Source organism: Sebastes fasciatus, chromosome 1, assembly GCF_043250625.1.
Source record: "Sebastes fasciatus isolate fSebFas1 chromosome 1, fSebFas1.pri, whole genome shotgun sequence".
NCBI classification, from domain to species: domain Eukaryota; kingdom Metazoa; phylum Chordata; class Actinopteri; order Perciformes; family Sebastidae; genus Sebastes; species Sebastes fasciatus.
In genome coordinates, this window is record NC_133795.1 from 33,687,670 (window position 1) to 33,710,840 (window position 23,171).

Here is a 23,171-nt window from a genome sequence, read left to right on the forward strand (position 1 = left end):
AAGTGACGGGGCTCCTCAACGAGTTACGTTATCGTCTTGTTACCGACCGAGTGCCGGTGTCTTCGGCTGCCGGCTGCGGTCGGGAGGCGATAACGTAACTCGTTGAGGAGCCCCGCTGCTGAAGCCTGCGCTGAGCAGGAAAAGCCAACACTAGGATCAGCATTGATTCATGGAGAGACCTTCGTCTGGTCAGCTAACATTACTGCCAAGCAGCTGAAATATAGAGTGATATTGTGGTTTTAGCTGACGTCTGTCGCCTCACTGTTTTGAGCGATGCTCGTTCATGTCTATGTAGAGCGAGCAACCGCGAGCTCGACGCTGACTTTCGTTGATTTCAAGGCCACAGGTGTCGCTGTTAAGCAGCATTTCTGAATCTTACAAATAGTCCCTTTAAGCTAATTTCTGTTTATGGGGAATATAGTATGTTAAATCATTTGAGCTCATATGCACTTTTAAGTCAGACAGCAAGATAATGTGACTGTGAATTGTATGCAATTGTGTTCAGAAATAAACAAGCTGTGGCTTGAGCTAAGACGCTAACTTTGGTCCTCTCTCTATCAATCCACAGAAACGATATTTGTATATATTGGCTACACAGTGCTTCCTAGCCTGTGTAACCCTTGCTGTCGGTCCAGATTTCCCCTAGGTCTGGTGCCGGTAACATAAAGCATTATAGTGTTTCTAATAATGTATCTATTAAGCGTTGCTGAAAATGTTGGAATGTGGCCATGTTGTTGGGTAATTTGATCTTATTATATATATTTGTGATGTGATATCTAAGTCAATAAACCAACACACTAACCTCAGAGAACAAGTAAAATGACTAAATAACATTAAAGGCGTCTTTCTCATTGCTCTATGTTCCTGTGTATCACCGAGGCTCTTGTTCATCTGATAAGTGGCGATGATTGTTATCACTTGCACCATAAACCGACTCTGTTTATTTGTGTAATGAGTCATGTTAAACATCCAATGGAGCAAACTACAATCTCAATGAGGCAGTATCATTTAGAAAATCAAGATCAGTGGCCCTGGAACCGAGTAACACCAGCGTCTCTGCTTCCTCATCCCTCCTCGTTGTTACAGGGACGAGATAAAGAAGGAGATGGCAGAGGAACAAAGAGCGTTTGCTTGGCCACAGCTCAAATAGAAGGAAAGCTTCCTATTAGCACTGGAGAGATAAAAATCCAGGTGGTGAAATCACATTACTAAAGGACTGTGGCAGTGTGTTTCTGCACGCGTTCAGTCACCAGCCGACACAGCTCAGGACGCTGTGCTATTATTTGACTAAATTCTACTATCTACAATCTGTTGGGCATCAAGAAGGTAGATAGAAGACGTGGTGATATGTTAATAATGCTTTATTTTACGGGTCGGTAAATTCCTAAAAATGTCTTTGGAATTTTCTGGAAAGAACTGTTATTTGGCACTAATTATAGATAAAACAGAGACAATTACCTTAATCTAATTATTTGCTACGTGTAATTTTGTAACCAGCACACGGCAGATCAGCTGAATGCGTCACAACTCCTAGTATTCATCCTGTTGTCTACTCTGTGTTAACTCCTATCATTGCAGATCCAGCGACTCCATCCAGCCTTGCACTAAGCCCTTTCCCGCCTTTTCCATCACCTGACCTTCACCACCCACAGGCATGCTTTTGGGTTTAAGCCCGCTGTGTTTTTCTGAGCCATAACAGAATGTGCAAAAATGTGATATTTGTCTATAGGCAAGCAAGCATACAATTGACCCTTCGCCAAGCCACTCCCTAGAACAGCCACTGTCCAATCCTACATTAGCACCATGGTGCAGGCGCAGGCAGCCTGACAAGCTTTCAGGGTTTTTTACAACAATGACTGACTCGCTGTACATTATCCCTTACTTATTAATTTGTGAGATCCGGTGTATGAGTCAAGCCCACGATGTGTGAGCAATATCCTGGAGCGCTTTAAACAAATGGAAAGACGGGATGATTTAGTTTTATATAAGATAATGAAAGCTATAGGGGAGTCATAACTAAACATTAACTCAACCCTGCAGTAGGCAGAACATTTTTGGCATCATAGGGCAAAAGTTCCATAATAACCTTTCAGCATATTGTAATTCAAGTGCTCTGATAGAAAAGACTAGACTTCTGCACCTCATCATGGCTCTGTTTTCAGGCTTTAGAAAATCTAGCCTGTGACGGGAGACTTTGGCCAATCACAGGTCATTTCAGTAACAGAATATTGATTCATATTTGATCAGCGCTGCCTAGTTTGACCGTTTGATCGGAGTTATCGAGTGATTGCCAGCTGCTCAGAGACGGCAGGCTCCAGCTCGGCTCTGATTAGTTGTTTTCCTCCGGTCTGTGAAATCTTGCAGATGCCATTAGGAGCACCGGAGGACACAGAGGCACATGATTTTTTTCAGATTACCTGTCTCATGCACTACTGTCAGGATATAGTGACCGGTTTATGAAAATAACTTTTTTTTATCATATTTCCTCCAATTCTACCCACATACAGTATATTGACTTACCTTGCTGTGCAGTAACATTGTTGTTCTATATGTTTGTCCTTCATGTGAGTTGTCAAGACGTGGGGTGACCCTTACTTTGGGACCGGTGAGCTTTTCCCTTGATTTTAATGGCCTCTTCCTTTGCAATACTTATTAGTATTTTAATTAGCCTTTACTGTGAATGTAGCTCTCAAATGCATATTGTCATCCTGTCTGTCTACTCTCTCTGATATTTCAGAACGATTATTCCAGAAATCTGACATTATTTCCTTTAGAATATCTGTCACTGATATCGTTAAAAACGCCATATTGACACGGCGGGTGTGAAGGCTTGACAGGCCGAGCAACAGTAACCTAGGGAGTAGAGGCTTAGCAAAGGGTGAATTCACCATATACAATAATTATATGATTATTATATGATTAAAATAAAATAACCTGACTAAATACCTGAACACCTGATGAGAGACAGTACATTCTACAAAAAAACAACCGACTCCATTTTCAACAAACATTTTCACAATAACAACATTAAATTGTTTTGTTTTTTACAACGTGTAGCTCTTGAACTGCACGTCTTCATATCCTGGATTAAAAAAGTGCCCTTAAATTCCCAACGTAGCCACCTTTACCAAATCACCACGCGACTGCTGCTTCATTGTGTTCATAATTGTAATCCCTTGGACCGATGAAAGGGGCGAACTGCGCTGGTTAATTAAAACTGCAATCAAATTTACCCCCTTAAACTGGCTGCAAAAAGGGACCTCATTCAATTAAATCATGCGTCACTTTTCCTTTCAATAACACACAAACAAACAAGTGAGGGGGATGGAGTCGCGTAAATCCACGTGCGTGCTGATTGCCTTCTACTGTTGGGATTTTCTTTAATTTGGTAAACAGTGGCTGAGGTGGCGTTTGAGGTGCCGTGGAGGAGAGTTCTGCGGAGCAAAGGGGATTAAAGACCCTTCCACTGGCCTTCTATTGGCACTTGTCATGCACTTAATTTGATGCTGTAATTAACTTTTGAAATCTCAAGGCGTTTTTGCAGCATGTGTACACAGGATTCTTTGCAGATAAATGCAGAGCGGGGGCTTGATAGGACGAAGTAGCTGACGGCTGCAGAAAGCATTTCCTGTTTATCTCTTCCCACTACAAGTAAGACCATGATCCCGCTGCCCTCTCAAGGCCCAATGTTATACATCCACATTGTGTGTGTGTGTGTTTGTGTGTGTGTGTGCCCATGTGCATTCGTGTGAGAGTAATTATATTGATGGAATACCTTGTGTTTGCAATGTTTCCTTCCATTTAGAGCCTCACTTTGCACACCAGATGTTGTCCACCTGCTACTTGGTATCTGCCTGCTTGACTGAGAGAATATAAAACAGTCAAGGACCTACTTGGAAGCAGTCAAGGGTATAAGGTATTTTTGTACTTATATACACACACATTTACAAGCGCTGAACAATGTGTGAACAAACACAGCGCATGCACACACACGCACACACGTCTAGACACACACACAAGCTCAGACAGGTAAATCAATTCAAGCAGAAATCCACAAGGGTTTAACAGAACGGAGAGCGGGCGACTTTTTCATGTGGGCCAGCCAATCAGGCGATAATTGCTTTGAAATTAAGCACCTTTTGTATCTGAATGCTAATTAACTGATGAAAGAAAATACTCAATAAGTCATTAACAGCAACCTAAAATAAATGTTGACCGAATGAGTGCTTTAAAAAAATAATGTGGAGTTCTTTTTAATGTTTAAGCACCGACTGCAGATAGATTGACTGTTTAAATGAGAGCAGGTAATGAATTGTCATTGACCTTGATACCTCGCAGTCATTAAAGTGTAATTGAATCAAATGCGGCCCTGTTTACTGTAGGTGGTGGTCGATTAAATTTAGCTTTGAATTCCATTAAATGAGACAATATAATGTGTTTAAACACCAGCCTTAAAGCTGCCTATAATGCTGCAAAAGTACGCATGTGGATGGTTAATTTCACATTTCAACCCCATCGCCCTTCCGCCCCTCGACCCAAATGTGCTCGGCTGCCGAGCTCTCTGGGTCACTGAAAAACTTCCCATGTCAGGCTTCCCTCTTTTTGCAGTCTTAAGATAAGACTGCTGTTTGTTCTGTGCACATCCAGCCTCTCCCATAAGTAATATGCATTATGGAAAAAAAATAAAACACTGAATATCATTTGAATAACTTCTTGAGGAAAATGATTCTGCAAATGCATGGAAAGGACCCCGCTGAACTGTTGAGATGTGAGCAAGGGCACAGTAAAGAGACAACAGCAAGATGAATTGTCTCTGTTTGGTTTGTGCATGTAAATGTAAATGTCACATTCACATAGAAAAGGTGTCAAAATATCAGTATATTTACTCAAGCACTGGAGTTAAAGGTTCTCTATAGGATAGCATTAACAGAGCATCAAACAATTTATTTGCTATGTAAAGATATAGAGGAGTAATGTCTACCTGAGCAGAGAATGAAGTCACTCTCCCTCTGCGTGTGTTGTAATCAAAGCTTCTCCGTGCTTTTTTTTACATAGCCATGCCAGCCGTGCATGCCTTTTAGTATGCACTAAAAGGCATGCACATGTTCATGTATGTGAGCGTGCCCCACTGGCTAGCTCACGGCCGGCACTCTGCACTGCTCTCATAGGCGGTTACAGCTGAAAATGTCGCCCCGACTGAGGGTGTCATTGCGGAAGCGTAGCGCCCAGCCTCCGGTTCCCCCTCAGGTTAACACTCTTTTCTCTGTCAGCACTGTTGGCGTTGTTTTCACTGTTAACACCGTTGGCTGCGATCCGCCGGCTCAGCCGTCGCCATGTTGAGAGCCTTGCGGAGGCAATAGAAATGCTCCCAATCCCGCATTTAGCATCTTTACAGTTTTTAGGTACTTGTACTTTAATGAGTATTTATGCATTTTATCCTGCTATATACTAATACACCACTATTTCAGAGGGAAATAGTGTATTTTTATTCCACCACTCGTGACAGACGTAGTTACTGGTTACTTTTCAGATTAAGATTACATATAAAGAAACACATAATAAGTTTAAAAAACACAAAGCATTGTTAAAGATTAAACCGGTTGTTCCAAACATTTTTGGACTGGGACGCCTTAAATATTACAAAAAAGCAGTGTCCTCTCTAAACGTTTCACATGGTGTCATTTAAATAACAAAAAGTCTACAAAAATGTATATAAATTTGTGTAGCAGAACATTTTCCTCTTTCCTACCACATTAATAATCTCACAATCCTTCAGATTTATCTTGTGACCATTTGGAGGGACCTGACCCCCTGGGTTGGAAACCACTGGAATAAACTATTGTGTACACAGTTAGTTAAAACCATCTCCACCTCGGCCGCTACAACAGTACAATTCTGCAACATTATTAACAATTTAATGATGTTATATATCAGTCACAGGAGTACTTTTGATACTTTAAGAACATTTTGTCATATATATAGTATATATAATATAATACTTCTGTACTTTGACATAAGTAGGATTTTAAATACTTGTGTTTTACATTGTTTTACTGGTACTACTTTTGCTCAAGTACAGGATCTGGGTACTTCTTCCTCTATCATGTACTGAAAACTGTTCTATATTATTTCAAAAGTGTCTGTAAGTACAGTGGTTTTGCTCCAGTTCCTGAATGTGTGTGTGTCCGAGTGTGTTTGAGATGACGGTTATGTCCCCTCCTGATGTTCTTTGGCCCCGTCATTAACCTGGGATTAGCCTGGCAGAGATGGAAGTCAAGGGTCAGGGAGTAAGTGAGTGGCCCTGCTGCACAGTCTGGCTCTCAAGCCCTGAACTGAAACTTAATGCTTCCCTCTTATATGTGTGAAAGAAAGAACAAAATCTCTCCTTACCTCAAGGGTATTTGTGTAAGTGTGCGTTTCGTGCATCAGATGTGCTTGAGTGGATGGTAGGTATTTCTTGAAGTTGTTCTTTTTAATCTTCAACATTTATTTTTTGTGATGCTCATATAAAAAGTGCTGAAGATTTGCAGAACCGGCTCAAAGTTTAAACAGAGTTGTGACCATTTGGCCGCCGTGGAGATAGGGGAGCGTGGGGTGGGGTGGTGCGTTTGGCTGCAGCTTCTGAAGGGGGCAGAATTTGTTTTATGAGGGTAATTGATGCTTTGCTGCAGGAGAAGAGGGCAAAGCAGGCATGAAATTGTGCAGAGGATCAGATCCGTATCGGAGCATACGGGAGAGCTGAGGGAGAACAACGGAGCCTGGCAGCCCGGGGTCGCTGGATTAGGGCGCCGCTTAACACTGAGGTACAGTTAAGAGCCAATTTTATTTTCTAGCAACCCAATCAGTGGAAAAGCCCTGTATCCTATTAGAGTCAAGTTTAGGGAGGAGAAGCAGAGCTGCTGGGGAACCGCCATTAAGACATTCATATAGCCATCAGGACAGAGAGAGGCACTGAGAATGGAGAGACGGGTGGAATGAAATGAGAAAAGGCTAAATATATTTTGACCAAAGCAACTTCACTTAAGTAACTTGTCTACAATTCACAATCTTGACATCTAAAAGTGCAACATATACTCACACGACGGATATCTTACGAAAGTTATTCATCCTTTTTCGTGTGTTCCTACAAATGTTCAGTGTCAATTTCCGCTACAGTCTTTTTAAAATATACTTCCGTCTTCACAGGAAACAATTTCGTTAGGTTTAGTCAAGAAAATGACTTAGTTAGGTTTAGGAAAGATGGTAGTTAAGTTACGCCACACCGGAAGTGGTTACACAACACCAGAAGTGGCGTAACTTAAGCAAAGAAGGTATATTGCCAAGAAGTGAAAGTCAATTGTTCGTTCCATTGCAACATCAGCGCCCAGCAGCAAAGCTACACTTCCGCCATTTTGGACTGAAAGCGATTACCGGACGCCAGTAAAGTGTCCACCTAAAAGTGTCGTACAAAAGTAAAGCAAAATTATTTCTATTGTCATATTTTACCGAAATGGCCTATGTTGAAAAATAAAATATTATAAATATAAGCGTTTTCAGTTAAAAATGGCGACAGCTGAGTTTCGCCTCTTTGCTTCTATACTCTTTGACTTAAATACGGAAGTTACATGACCTAAACAACTTAGTTACGTTTAGGAAAAGATTGTGGTTTGGGTTAGAATAACACTGGAAGTGGCATAAATTAAGTATGGAAGTTATGTGACAAATAAGTCAACATTGACTTCTGGTTTCAAGCGGGAAACGAACACCGTTTTCCTGAGTGAAAGTCCAATGTTTTTTGATCCACCCATCCGCCCAGACCTCCTCCCTATGCAACGTTTGTCACTCTTTATAGTTCCTCGTTCATGTTTGGATTACATACAAATTGATTTTGTGGGATATATACAAATTACAGTGCATTTACCTTTCATAGAAATAGCTACGAGCGGTGCATGAGAACAGCCTGGAAAGTGATAACTCCATCATTCAGGAGGTCATCCAGCACTAAAGGCTAAGAAAATGAAGATCTGAGCAGGGGGTCGGTTGCTCATTTTACACCTGAGTAGCCAGCTGATCTCTCATCGTGCGCAGGTTTACACCGTATGAGCACTGAGCAGGGTCATCGGGCCAATTCCCTCTGTGTATTCTTGTAGTGGTGCGGTGTTATTGTGTTTGCAAAGTGGGGCACGGCGTTGACAAATGCATAGAGGGCACAGCTCATCAGGATTCCCGAGCTGTCCGTCTGTGAATAAGAAGAGGGAATTGGCTGTCAATCCCTAATTAATAAACTCTGCTCCTCTCCCCCCGCTCTGCTCCGAGTTGTCTGATCAATAACCATTGTGCGCTGCCTCAGATGGAAGCCATTCAGATTTATCTGCTAATATCCTGGGTGATAGCCAGAGCTAGACTGGAGATGACAGTAGGCTCAAAGCCCATTACCTCCTTATTTACTGTTTTAAATTCTGCTATAGTCACACAGCCCGTTGCTGTCTCTAGAGTAACAAATAGAGGAAAATCTCTTCTCTCTTCCTGGGACAAGTCAAGGACAAAGCAGATGGAAAACGTATGAGTGTCTCTTCATTTTAGCTCGTTTTCCGGGCAGGGATATATTTGTAAACACGTGTGCGCACGCAGATGTAGACATTTCTGTTTCAATATATTTAACATAGTATTTGCAAGTTTAAATCGCCGACCTTCTTTCCATAAAGATCTTATGGTGATCAATTCACTCCCTGTCTCCTCTTTTTTCCAACCTGAAATCAATGCCCCCATCTCCTCTAAAAATGACACAGCATTTCAAAACAAGCTGGTTAATTTTCCTCCCATTATAAATCCTGCTGTTTCCTTCCCTTTATCTTCAGCGCAGTCAGCACCAGTCGGTGTCCACATCCTGTTCATCGGTCTGCCAGATTTGACAGCAGGACAGATATTCCCCGTTATTCACAGTGATCTACAGTCGATGAATAAAATCTGCCTTACTTACTGTAGCAGAAGCACAAGCTCAGAAACACAGATGGAAAGCCTCACATTTACGAGCAGCACCGGGCCTGACAGCAGTGTCTACTCTGGTGTCATGTAGAAAGCTCGGAAGTGGATTAATGAGTCCTAACCTTATAGCTCTCAGGTCCGGTGTTTATTTGAACTGAAAGAAGAATTACTTCCTGCTGAGCGCTGAGTTAGTTATTCTTTCTTTATGCTATTTGCCACAGTGACGGATGTTTAAACCATTAATCTATTCCTATCACAACTTTGCAGTTCTGTTCTGTTCTGTGGGAGCAAAACTGTAAATATGATTCTTCTATACCTTCTACTGTATATCTGCACCACTCAGCTAAAGTGCCACTCCACCAATTTGACACTTGAAGTTCAGTTTACTTGTCTACGACTCAACCTGTGAAAACAGTGGTAAACTGTCTTCTTTTGCTCTGGAGAGACCTCTCCAAACGTCGAAAAAATATCTCTGAATATGGTATATTATGAAAGCTATTGAGATGAATTATGGGAAACGTAGGATCCAACGTTTTTGGAGTTTGATCGATACTAGACACTAAAAGTCAGGATATCACGGCCTTCTTAATCTGTCTAGTCACCAAACTTTGTGGAACTTCGATACTAAATCACTGTCATACAGGGTCTTATTGTCTTAGTTATGTCCATCATTCCTGTTGGTAATATTAACACTGTACTCACTAAGTTATTTGCTGAGATGTGGGAATGTGGTAACGCTGCGAAAAAGACGTCAAAGGGGCAAGAAACACAACATCAGATAATTAGAGAAAACAAAGGCAAACAATGAAATTACCTCAAACGGTTCACTCAAACATCTACAGACTGACATCCTGGTTCAACTTTAACCTACTGTATATGCTGTGCACGCACACAATTTTCCTCTGCAGTGAGGCATTATTACTGGCATTTTGGGTACCCTCACTTCTGGTTTAACCTCTAGATAAAGTGGTTTAGATGGTCAAGCTTAACTGTTGGCTTTTTTTTGCCCTATATCACATTTCAATGCCAGCATTTTACATTAGTTAGTTTTACCCACTAGATCCTTCAGATCCTCTGATAGTTGTCATTGTCCGGTCTAAGACCAATGGCAAGTTCGCTTATGGCCCCACCCTATGGAACGACCTGAATGGAGCAGAGAATGTGGATATCTTTTAAAAAAAACTTAAAACACACCTTTTTAGCCTGGCTTTTACCTAGCTACTAGTTATATTATACTTTATTTTACTAACTTAAATGTCTATATTAATTTAAATGTGTTCATTTATTAATTTAAAGGAACAGTGCGTAACATTTCGGGGGATCTATTAGCAAAAATGGACTATAATATTCATAACTATGTTTTCATTAGTGTATAATCACCTGAAACTAAGAATCGCTGTGTTTTTGATAGCTTAGAATGAGCCCTTCATATCTACATAGGGAGCGGGTCCTCTTCATGGAGTCCGCCATGTTTCTACAGTAGCCCAGAACGGACAAACCAAACACTGAATTTAGATAGAGCCTTTCAGTGTAAAACCGTGGAACCAGTCGCCATCTGACTTCTGTTGCTCCTAAAGTAGTGGTATTATAATACGGATGGCCTCTGAGTGAGCACTCAGCGGCTCACGTTACCGTAGTCTTGGAAAGGGAGGAGTGAGTGGAGGTGTACTCAGTTGGTTGCAATCTGCAACCACACCACTAGATGATGCCAAATCCTACAACCTGTACCTTTAAAACTGTTTAACTCTTTTTATGTTTCGTATATGCACTTGGAGTTGCATTTGACGTATGACTTGTGGTATAATCAAGTTTGATTGATGTTGTATGATCTCAGCAATGACTTTAGGGAGTATATATTGTCATCATGACCAATAAAGAAATAAAATAAACTACATAAAAACAAAACAAACATAATTTTTCTTTAAGGACAGACTTAAATGACTCCATCATCATAATTACATGCACAGTCATTTGCAGGGGCAGATGTGAGGCTGGAGTTTGTGCGTTCATTGTAGCCCAGGACATGCTTCAGGTGGCCCAGACACAGGAGTTTTTGATAAGCACTCTTCCACAATCATTATTCTTGTTCAATGGACTTGAACTGAATTATCACAACATCCGTGGAGGGATTTGAATTCGAGGTGTGCCTTTGTTTATGCTCTATCGCCCAATTTCAGAGGCAAACTTGTTGTTAGTGTCGTCCTGCAGAGCGAGCTTTCCTTGATGTTATCTCTGCTGATCACTTGGGGATGATTACAGAGGCCGGTCTGCGATACGACGGCGGCGGCACACAAATTCTGAGCGTGGAGGGAGGATTGAGGCACCCAGGAGACGTATGCTGAGGGATGACATGTTAGTGCCCTTAACAATCACCTTTCACGTCGTTCGCTGCAATGTTTGAAACTATCTGCGGGATCACAGCCTGCCAGGACCTGGGGATTATTCTGCATCTGCTTACAAAGCTTTAAAGTGACATTTTGGGAGATTGGGTGACGTGTGTGACTTGTAGAAGTGGTCGCTTATGTGTGTATGTAATCACTTACTGAGATATTGCAGCTTGCAAAGTGCATATGTTATTTACATAGACATATTTGTTCAATTAGATGATTTGTAGGGCTTAAGAGCACACGCACATACAAACACACATACACCCACATACCCACCAACCCATCCACCCACGCACACACACACAAACAAACACACAGGCCCATTAATCTGCTTTTTTGATTCAGGTCTTAATCTCCTGTCTACTACTCCACTGGCAGGTCCCGCCTCCCAGTTTAGTAATAACAAAGAGGCTGGAGATTCATGAAGAGGCTCAAACAGGCAAAGCATGCACCATAAAACCTGTTTATCTCTGTTGTAGCCTTGAAGCCCATGCATGTGTGGGCAAGGACAGGTGTTAAAGGCGTGTTGAGCTTCAGCTTTAGTGGTAAAATAAAACTACTGAATGGCAGGTTTACTCATGATGGACAGTTTAAAAAAAAAAAGGTAGCAAGATTAGTGCAGCATTATCAGAGATATCGTCTTTATTTTGAGATCAGTTTGTTCCACACATTCTCCTTCCTTGTCAAAACCAAAGATTGTATCTAAGACGTGGACGTAGTCACCGTGATGTCACCCATTGGCTTGTGGACTGCCGTTTTGAAGCCTCGAGTTTGGTATTTTGGCCGTAGCCATCTTGGTTTTTGCAACCAGAAGTGACACGAGAGGGTGGTCTATTTGACTCTAAATAGGCCCACAGTTTACTAAATGAACATCATGCTGTATTGAAGAAGACTTGAAACTAGTGATTGAGACCATAAACTCATGTTATAATGTTTACTGAGGTAATAAATCAAGTGAGAAGTAGGGTCATTTTCTCATAGACTTCTATACAATCAGACTTCTTTTTGCAACCAGAGGAGTCGCCCCCTGCTGGCTGTTAGAAAGAATGCAAGTTTAAGGCACTTCCGCATTGGCTTCACTTCTCAGACCCCGAAGTTGCCCACTGGTCAAAACCTGGGACCCACATTACCCACAATGCAACTCAGTTGCTGAGAGTTCGGTGGGAGATTCATGTGTTCTTGTTATGCTAGTTTCGACTAATGTAGAGTTGAGCAGAGATGAGGAGCTGCAGAGGTCTGGTGAGCTCACTTCTTTCAAACTCCACACCCCCAGAATTTTTTTTTTTTTTTCATTTTCAAACTTGTGGTATCTAACCCCCTAACTGATGCTGACTCAAGTGACATCACTTTAGGCAATTTATCAGATTTTGTGTAGCTCCTTCCGGAGTCACAAAAGGCTTTATGCAGTAATACTCCTCAAGACCTATAAACAGACTTTGATGTGCAAAATCGTCAAAGTTCCCCTTTAAAGGAGCAGGATGTAGGATTGAGTGGCATCTAGTGGTGAAGGTGCAGATTGCAATCAACTGAATACCCCTCCTCTCACCCCTCCCTTTCGTAGAGAGCTTACTGTGGCCTTCAGGTAACATAAAAACGTGAAAGGCCCTCTCTAGAGTAGGCTTGCTGCAGTAGTCGGTGTTACCGGTGTTACACACCGATACATTACTTTCCCATTGGCCCCACCGTCATTTGGCTTTTTTTTTTTTATAGAAATAAACCCCATTTTTGCGTATCAGCGGCATGTTATTAATACATAATCTGACGATGGACGCTACAATCTGAAAGGTGAAGTGTCTGCTCCATACAGAGTCTCAGCACTGAGTAGTAGGAGTCAGATTTCACACACACGGGCCGAGGGTTGACAGACAAGACGATGGCGGATGATTTGGTGTCAAAGCGAAAAGCAAAAGCGGCTATTTGGCAATACTTCAGATTTAAACCCAATGCTATAGGGGAACCATAACGTTAATGAGGCAATCGCCGTGCGGACAGAGCGGTCACAGCGATGCTGGGTGGAAACCTGCAGCCTCGCAGCGAAAGCTTGAACGGAGACACCAGACACACAGCCATTCGACGTTAAAGATCAAAGTAAGTGCGCTATATATATTGAGCGCCATCTTTTCTTGTAAGATGGTAATCGGTAACACCGGTGTTGTCACAAATGTATTAACTGGTGGGAAACTTTCCTCACCGTGACAGGTCTAGAGCCAGTGTTTGGTTTGTCCGTTCTGGGCTACTGTAGAAACATAACAGAGCAACATGGCGGACTGATTATACACTAATGAAAACATAGTTATGAATATTATATTCCATTTCTGTCAATAAATCCCCCTAAATCCTACACATTTCTCCCTTAAAGTAACTTTAACATGTCTCAGATACTATACAACTGATAACTTGTGACTTTTTAGTTATGGTGTACACAACATGTGGTTAGTGTCGGCTTACAGCGTGTTGGACTGTGCAGTACTGAGCAAATGAAACAGACTTTGACGTTGATCCAAAATGTAAAAGCCTGATGATTTGCTACTAATAACCATGGAGGGATTGCCGAGGCCTGTTTACTTGTGTGCAGATGTCTTGATTACTGAGCCATTAGATTAATTGAGATAAGCTTTTCCATGCTGCTCATAGACCCTGAATATCCCCTGTATAAATAATCGGCGCTTAGTGGTGCAAGGTTAATACAACATCCTGCAGAGGCCGGCGAAGGCACACAACCCAGCAGTCCAGAGGCAACTCCAGAGGTGAAAGAAGACACCCACCATAAAAAACTGCGGTGAATCATGTCTGCAGCCTCATGGGACCAGCGGACCATGTCCTGGCACTGATAGGTTGACAGATGATACATCACCATCAACTGCAAGATCTATTGTTATGACAGCGGGAAAGATGGTATCACGCTGCAGCAATATCCACAATCATACAAACACACAGATATGCACACACACAAGCGTACTGTAACTGCAAATACACACAAGCTGTACAACAAAATGATAAATTCACTATTTTCCCCGTACAAATTGTATCTGGCAGATTAAATAAAGTTTTGTTTTCATCGTTTAAAAATACAATAAGTCACAGTTTGCAAGGCTGATTCCTATCATTATTATTGAAGTACTGTGCATTTGCCACTAGATGTCTCACTCCGTGCTTGTTTTTAGGCCACACTCATGCACATACACACACACACAGTCACATGCAGGGTGCACATGGTGTGTTTAATATGACCAGCCTCGCCACTCTCCACATGTGTTGCAGTCTCCTCTGGGAGGACAGGAAAGCATCTGCCTCCCTCTGTCTGTCTAACACATTTCTGGGAAAATGGCCCAAACCTGCGGCTCAGGAGGATGGAGAGAAAAATCACACACACACACAGACACACACAGACACACAGACACACACAAATAGATATACACTTATGTGCCTGAACAAATACAACAATCGTTTGTGCAAATATGTGTTTGCACACTCATTTTCATTGTATATTATAGAGAATGTGATTGGTCTGCATGGATATAATGCTGCTTATCTCTACATGCTGGAAGTGATGTAATAATAATACTGATAACAATAACGATTTCTGCATGTCTCCAAACCCAGGATAAAATAACTATACAAACAAACCATTAGCTGTAATACTGGAAGACACTGCTGGCTTCATTAGGTGCTCAGAAGGAGTATCCCCAATAGGAACCCAGCTCTCTGTCTCACCTGGTTGGTTAGTTTTCCTGTGTGTAGTGTTTTGTTTTGTGCTGTGCTGTGGGGAATAAGTGCCCTTTGGACCGTGGAGAGTCGTGCATAAAGGAAATACAATGTGCACTTTTTGATCAGGCAGTACAGTAAAAATCACACAAGCATGAGCCAGCTCCTTCCAGGAAGCTCATTAGTGATTAATGGATGCGTGAATAAAATATTGTTCAAGGATTCTCTAAAAGATGTAGGACTGCGCTCCAACAGCAGCACTTTGGTGTGGCAGAAAAGTAATCAACAACATCCTTGATAAATCGTCATATATCAACTCAAATTGACAAATATTCACTGTTTTCAGCTTCTCAGGTGTGAGAATCTGCTGCTTTTCTCAGTTTTATCTTACTGTAAATTGAATATATATTTGGGTTTTAGACCGTTGGTCAGATTGAATAAGAAATTTAAAGGTGTCACCACGAGCTCGGGGAAATTGCAATGGACATTTTTTATAATTTTCTGGCATTTTATGGACTAAATGATTAATAGATTAATTTTAAAAAGAGTCAACAGATTAATTGATAATGAAAATTATCCACTGTTGCAGCCCTTATCATAATATAAATGCTAGACAATGGATGTTTTTAGTTTTACCACACATGGCATGATATAAATAATACACCATTAGCATGTTAGAACAGTTCCTTTGTGTGTGCATACACTGCAGTATAATTCTGCAGTATTATTGATCATTGTTTGGCATAAAATTATTACCTGGTATAGATAGGCATATGTGATGTTAGATGTCCTTAGCTATATGTGCAATTGTGTATGTCGTCAATCTTAATTCTGACTGCGTCGGATCTGATACTAAGAGGCCTTTGTTTACCTCTGTACCAGGTAAACTTCACCTCTAGGTCATAATTTTTACTGTAATTGGACACACCTTTTATTATCTTTTCATATTGTACGGTATACTAATGGACTGATTGTATCAAAAGCATAACATCACTTACAGATATGCAAGATATCATTAATCAAAATAATTGCTATTAATTTGGGCCTCTGATTGGGTGTTAAACCCAATTCTGTGACTCATCAGATTTTATGATCTAAATAGAAATTGAAGCCATTTTGCCATTGCAGATCATAATTTATCACGCCTTTATTTTGATGGGTGTTACCAGAAATAGTGTCCCAATAATTGGCTATTTGGAAGATTAGTGACAAGATTCAATCAAGGTCACACATTTTTTGTAATTTAAATTTTAGTACACACTGTACACACACTCTAAACAGTTGGTCCCTTTGGTCTTTTTCATGTAAGCTAGTTAAGGCTAATCCTTTCTGGATGTAACAGAATCTGATGGGTAACAGGATTTTGTGTATCACCTGTGGTCTAAACGGAAAGCTTTGGAGCTTAATCAAAGCCCCGCCTACGATGTTCCTGATTGGACGAGCCCTGTAGCCGTTAACCAATCCAATCTAAGTTCCATTGCACAGTAGCCCCAACGTTAGCAACGTCAGACAGCAAGCTAACACAGCTCCAAAAGAAACCTATGATAATCAATATTTTTCATATAAACACTGAAACAAATGACTGCGTAGTGATTTAATAAGTGAGAATTATAAGTTTCATTCCTCCTCAGGTGGCCACAAACAGGTCTCGAACGAGACTATTGCAGGTGTCTGCTCAATATGTAGCTCAGTAGCTACGTTAGCTAACTTAATTGTTTGCTAACACATTAGCCAGAACTATTTTGGAAGCAATAATGTGTCCTAGTGTTATGCCCGTTAGCTTGTTTTGAAGCTCTTCTGTCCCCCAAGTTGTCAAAAAACAATTGCTCTAGGTTAATATACTATCAATTAAACAGCATCTATTAAAAACTCACTAGAATGGCACTCGGGGAGCGCAGACCTCCACCAAGGTGCTTGACTGTAAAAACAGCTCCCAGCTGGCGGTACCCGGAGGTGGTCGGCTTATTATTAACAAGGTGTGTTTCCGTGTAACATATCGGCGGATGCCTCTCTCATTCAGCAGCCTTGTTATGTCTGTATAACGTTACACTACGTTGTCTCTCATCATTTTATCTCTATTTTATTGTGTCATGTATTGTTTCCATATCATGTTTTCCTGTTGAGTTGTGTGTGTTTGTATAAAGGCCCATCTAAGTGTTGCATACTAGCTAAGGCTATAATGCCGTGGTATGTGGCAGCGATCCATTCTATGTACTTGGCCCTATAAAGATAAACTATTAATAAATAAATAAACCAACAGGATATATGCTCTATACATAAATGTCCTTTTATGCAGTGTTTACCTTAATCCCTATCAGATTAAAACCCCATTTAACAGCTCAGAGTGATGGCAGTGTGTACCATCCCATACAAGCTAAATGCCCCAGCTGCACAGCCTGAGAAGGTTAGCTGTTGTCATGCAGGGTGATGTGATGTATTAGAGGCTTTCACTCTTGGTCCTGCCTCTCGCTGCAGGCCACCTATTTCCCCATGAATTCTCACTCGCTCTGTCTGCGGTTGTAAAATCTGCCAGTTTGAGTACAGCTGTGTGTGTTTATGTGTCTGTCAGAGTGTGACTGTGGAGAATAAGCTCCAGAATGTGTGTTATCTATTAATTCCTTCATTAAGCCCTTATCACCAGTTTTAATGCCAATTAAGATGCGCTTTAATGTGACGGCAGGGCGGGCAAGCGACTCTGCACTTCTCACTCCACAGTGACAAGAAAAGAGGAGTAGACCACGTTCAGACAGGACCACCCGCTCGCCTTATCAAGCCACTAAATGCGCCACGGGCCTGTTAGTTTTGCCTCTTTAACACTGGCGCTGTTTAATGTGCTCTATACGGCGACACCTAATGCTTCACTCACTGCAAACGTATTGAAGGCCAATTTGATGTCGGCACGCCACTGTGGAGCAGCTTGAAGTTACTCCTGCTTCCTTTTGACCTAAATTCAATCAATTTCAGATCACTTTATTCCATCTCATGTTTGAAGAAATATGATTGCTACTGTACAAAAGCATTTGGAAAAAGAGGCTTACTGAGTCTTACTTGAACCGGGAGATGAGTTGAAAATCATTGCGAGGGGCAGATTTCACACGCTCTGCTGCACGGTGTAGGACACGTAGAGGTCGCAGCTTTCTCTGAATGTGGTCCAGACGTGCTCTGCTGTATTTACTCACAGGAGATAGACCACATATAGATAGAGAGATGCATACGTGCGTGCATAGCTACATACAGACAGGTGCCTTCTGTGTACCTAACATATGGAGCAAGACAAAACTTTTGCAAACAAACACAGTCAGGGTCACAATGAACACTTTTGTGTGAATTATAATTAGATAGCATTGACAGATCTGCAATATGCAGACTAAGCAGATGGCTCATGGACAGTGTGGAGAGGCGGGGGGTGTTGTGGGGCGAGGCGGGGGGTGCTGGGGCGACGGAACAGGTCTCCTGTTATAGCAGCTGGCTGACAACTCTCGGATGCTGTGTGTCAGCAGAGGAAAAAAGAGACGGAGAGAGAGAAATAGAGGAGTGGATTGAGGATGAAGAGATCTAACTTTATATTATTGGAAAAACTGCAACTAATGATCCAATAATCAGTTAATTGTTTTGTCAGTAAAATGTCAGAATATGCCGGTTATAGTTTCTCGAAGCCGAATGTGACACATCTAAAGTACTTGTTTTGTGTGACCAACACTCCAAAACGTAACGATATTCAGCAGAAAATCTTCACGTTTCAGATGCTGGAAGTAGAGTATATTGACAATTGTGCACCACTTTTGATAAATTGATTATCTAATTATTAGTTTAGTCCAGTTATAAAATGTTCACATTAAATGATTTTAAACATAGAATAAAGGAAGTGGTCACTGCGAGCTGCAGTTGCTTAGATCAAATAACAAACACATGACCAACACGCTGCCCTGTTAATGCACTGTATGATGTAATGTATTTTGTCGTACCAATTGTTGCTGTCGTGATTCAATGTTGTCTTGTTATGTGTTGGATGCTGTCATTTGACCCTGTCTTGGCTAGGTCTGACTTGTAAAAGGGATTTTAATCTCAATGTGACTTCCAAGTTAAATAAAGGTTATATATAATTTCTTGTTGATTGACTTATTACATAATTAACATCACTTTAGCTCTGATTTTGCGGCGGGTAAACTTGATGAATTGTACTGACGTAAAAAAGGATACTATGAAAAATATATACAGATTTTTTTTCATTTCTATGATTTATTTCAGTTAATATCTGACCTAATAATAAGCAAACAAGACCACACATCTAAACCAGGCTATGGACACATTCAGACCGTACCAAAAACATACTGAGTTTTGACATCCAGTCCCATTTGAAGAGTGCCAGTACAGCATCGGTGTACCGCGCTGATGCGAACCTTAAATCTAAAACATGTTGGATTGACCTTGCCATGAAAATCATAAACAAAAAGGAACTCCTACAAGAGCTTCCTTTAGCGTGTTAACTTCACCTCCTCTCTCCTCTCCGTGTGTGGCACTGATGTCTCTTTCCTCCCCTCTATTTTCCACTCTCTATCCTTCTCAATCCCAGCTTTGATGTATGCATGAGGGAGGATTTCCTGAAGACCAAAGAGGCCATTACCCAGGGGCCATTAGGCCTCTAGTAGAGCATGTCAATGAGTGCTGAGTCTTGCTCTGTTTTCACATGCAGCCACTTTACTCTATGGGTAAGATGGAGGGGGATTCTCTAAGGGGTGATAAAATGTAGCCTTTAAATGTAAATTCATCATAAATATCAGTTTTTTCATCTGTCTAACATTTGATATATAGTGGATGTTTTCTTACTGTGGCACGTGAGGAGGTTGGGTCATTAATTGGTGCTGTTGTTCTTTCATGCAGACTAAGAGCGAGGGGAGTGAGTCATCATCAATCAGCATGAAACGCTCTGACATTTGAGCATGAAAGTCCCAGAGTGCCTTGCGGCCCAACATCGCTGGGTATGTTTGTGTTTTACAGTACAGGAGGTATGCAGAGCACTGTGGTCTGAATGAGATATTTTTGTTGTTGTTGTTGATATTAGCAAAGCGTTGAGGTCATTTCTGTAGTATTACAGAGCAAAAGTAAATAATGAGGGATGTGGGTTATACAAATATTGATGTAAACATGGAGGCCTGTGTGTTTATTTAGATTGGATCTTTCTGTTCTGGTGAGTGGATGAAACTAAATGGGATGATAAGCTGTGAGGTGAGCAGGGAGTAAGCTGAAAAGGACACAGAGGGAAGATAACCTTGATTGCTGGAATCACTCTGCCGATCTCTTCAATATATCCCCGTAGAGGACAAGAGCGCGCCGACTCTTTTCTGCTGTGGTTAAAAAAGAAAAAGAAAAAAAAGAAAGGCCTCAAAGAAAGTGCATGGTAAATGAGTGACGGTATATCATGCTCCTGTTTTTACAGAGAGCACTTGAGGGGATCATTGAAGTTTGCCGAGAGCGTCGGGACTCTCTCTCTCAAGGGCAGCTGGCTCTATCATCTGCCGACGAGTGCGACGCGCAGTCCTTCTCTAATCAGAAATATAAAATCTTAGCATTCAGCATGCTGACTAGACTAGGTTTTACAGAGTGTGAAGCCTCACTTTTCTGTCCAGCGCAGCAAAACATCAGCATACGGGCCACAGAGAGAGAGACACAGAGGAGGAGGTTAGGGAGGGAGAGAAAGATGGATAAGGTAGAGGGAAAAGGAAGATAAGCGGCCGGTGTGTGTGTGTGTCTGGATGTGTGGGGTGCGCCTTTAGTGACTTCCTTGGGGACTGGAGACAAGGGAAACAAGGAGTGATTAATTTTACTCCAACCTACTTGGCCTCCGTCTGGGGGAGCAGTCCCTAGAAAAGTCCGATACAGAACAGCGAGGACTGTCTCCTTCCTCTCAACTCGCCGGATCAATAACAGATTGGCAGGTCAGTCTCTTAAGGAGAAACTGCACGGCCAACGAGAGGGATCCTAAGCAGCTGAGACCCGCCTCTTGTCTGGCCTTTCTCACCGTTTGGTGGGTTAGCAGAGCTCAAGGTCATTGATCTGTGTGTTTTCACTGAGCGGATCCCTTAGCTGGCCTTATCGATCAGCTCTAATAAAGAGTGGATTCCCTATGAGCATCGCAGCGTGTTCAATGAGATCCAAGGCCCCAGGGTGGCAATCACCTCTCTTTAATCTGCCACTCTTCTGCCCCACGACCATCACCACCGCACACATTCAGGCAGATGAAATTCAATTTGCATTTAAGGTATTCGTGCGACGAAGTCGAGTGTGACAAGGCCATACAGTACATCAGAAATTATTGCTTAAATTGGTTGCCGATTATCTCGGCAATTGCAGAACCCCCAGAGGCAATCCCATTCCTCCAGAGAAACATCTCTACCCCCTGATGTTTTGTGTGCACAGATTAAACCCCCTCTCTGCTCTTGCCTTCGGAGAAAACTACATATTTGTGCATTAACTCCAAATTAAATTTGCATTCATTTCTCTTTCTCCCGGCCCCACGAGCCAGGTAAATGGAGACAAGTTTGCCTAATGTACGTTTGAAAGGAAGGAGAAAAACAAGGGGTGGCTGTGAGTCAGCAGAAATGTTCAGTGTGAGTCAGCCAGGCTGCATCACTCTACCAGTATCTGTTTGTTGTTATCATTAATGTCATGATGGGAAGTATGGTACAGTAAATTAATGTGCGAGAGTAGCCATCAATTAAGGTTATTTGTCTCCGCGTAGGGAATAATAATAAATCAAAAGCACGACTGTCTCCTGCCTCTCTGCCACAGATTTGTTTGGGAGGGGTGGATGAAGGGGGAGTCGCTTGCTCAATATGTCTCCAATGCTAGTAGCTCTGGGAAATAAAAGCAGACTTTTTTTTCCCCCACTTCCTGAGGAACGAGCCTAGATATTTGTTCTCACTGAATGATCCGTGACATCTATGCACATAAGCAAGGGGACCGCTGCTGTATAGCTCTTCATTCCCACCATCAGGTGGGTTTTTCCTCTCCTGCTGAGGTCCTTTGCCCTGCAGTGTGTCCTTTTCTACCAAAACAGCCCCGTCTTCCCTGTCGGCGAAGAGACAGAAACGCTGTGCAGCAACCCTGCCCAATGCTGTGTGGCTTTCTGTAGCAGAGCACCTGCGTGTCCCCTGCTGACTGACTGAGCCAAGGACAACCACAGCCACAAGACTGTCTTTCTGTCTGTCTGTCTCTCCCTGTGTCCAGCAAATTAGCTGAGAGATGTAAGACTCCCCCTAGTCTTGAACCTGGGATTTGACTGGTGGGAGACAACTGGAAAAAAAACCTGCACCTTCACCTCACTATTCTGTGTAAAGGACTACGGGGGGCAGAAACACACCTGGAACACATCATGTAAAAGCTATAAATCTTTATTGTGAGTTCTCCATCGCATGGATGAACCTGAAAAATGTGTTTTTGTTTAGGTGCAAACGTGTCACCCCTACCGTGCCCTCCAGTTGGAGATCAGAGAACAAACAGCAGTGCAGGAAAAGGTAATAAGACAGGTACAGGTGCACACACACATGTGCACACAGTCACAAACACACACACACACACATATCTGATAGAGGGAGATATTCACTTCTCCGGGGGGTAACTTCATGCTGAATTAGATTCACTCTGAGGTTTCAGTGCATCTCTCCTCCTTGTTTACCGTTAAAATGAACAGTATCTGACTTCATGTCCAGAGGAAAACTTGCTCCACTAAAAACAGACCTTATTAACAAGCTTATGATTATTCAGAGGCCCCCAGTTACAAGAAACAAGGAGACATGCCCTGCCCTCCTGTAAAGTCCCATTTTCAAACACTTTAAGCCCCCCTTCGTCTAAATAGCTGGTGACAGCGTGAAACAATAGCTAGGTGTTTTCCAAAATGAGGTTATTAATTCTCCTTGCATTCATTTGAATGTTGATCCACTGGACCAGCTGTGCTAATAAGTAGAACAAATGCAGTTGGGAGAGGAAACCCCAAGGTGATTGCTGAATGTTTACACCCCAGTTAATACAACCCTAACCCCTCCAGAGTCATGCCTCTTAATTATCTAAATAAAGCCCTGGTTCCTGTTCATAATCCTGAGTTTGAGGAGGAGGAGG

General features: G+C 42.0%; 1 long non-coding RNA gene across 2 annotated transcripts; it reads left to right on the plus strand.

Annotated features, from left to right (window-relative positions):
• The first annotated feature begins 2,197 nt into the window (after positions 1–2,197).
• Positions 2,198–22,570, plus strand: LOC141777523 (uncharacterized). 2 transcript variants are annotated; one of them, XR_012595913.1, is made up of 5 exons: positions 2,198–3,651; positions 3,806–3,916; positions 19,630–19,765; positions 19,938–20,035; positions 22,502–22,570. It is a non-coding gene; the product is annotated as an uncharacterized LOC141777523 (long non-coding RNA). The 2 variants fall into 2 exon arrangements; XR_012595912.1 differs by lacking the exon at positions 22,502–22,570 and having other exon boundaries at positions 19,938–20,249.
• The last annotated feature ends 601 nt before the right edge of the window (positions 22,571–23,171 follow it).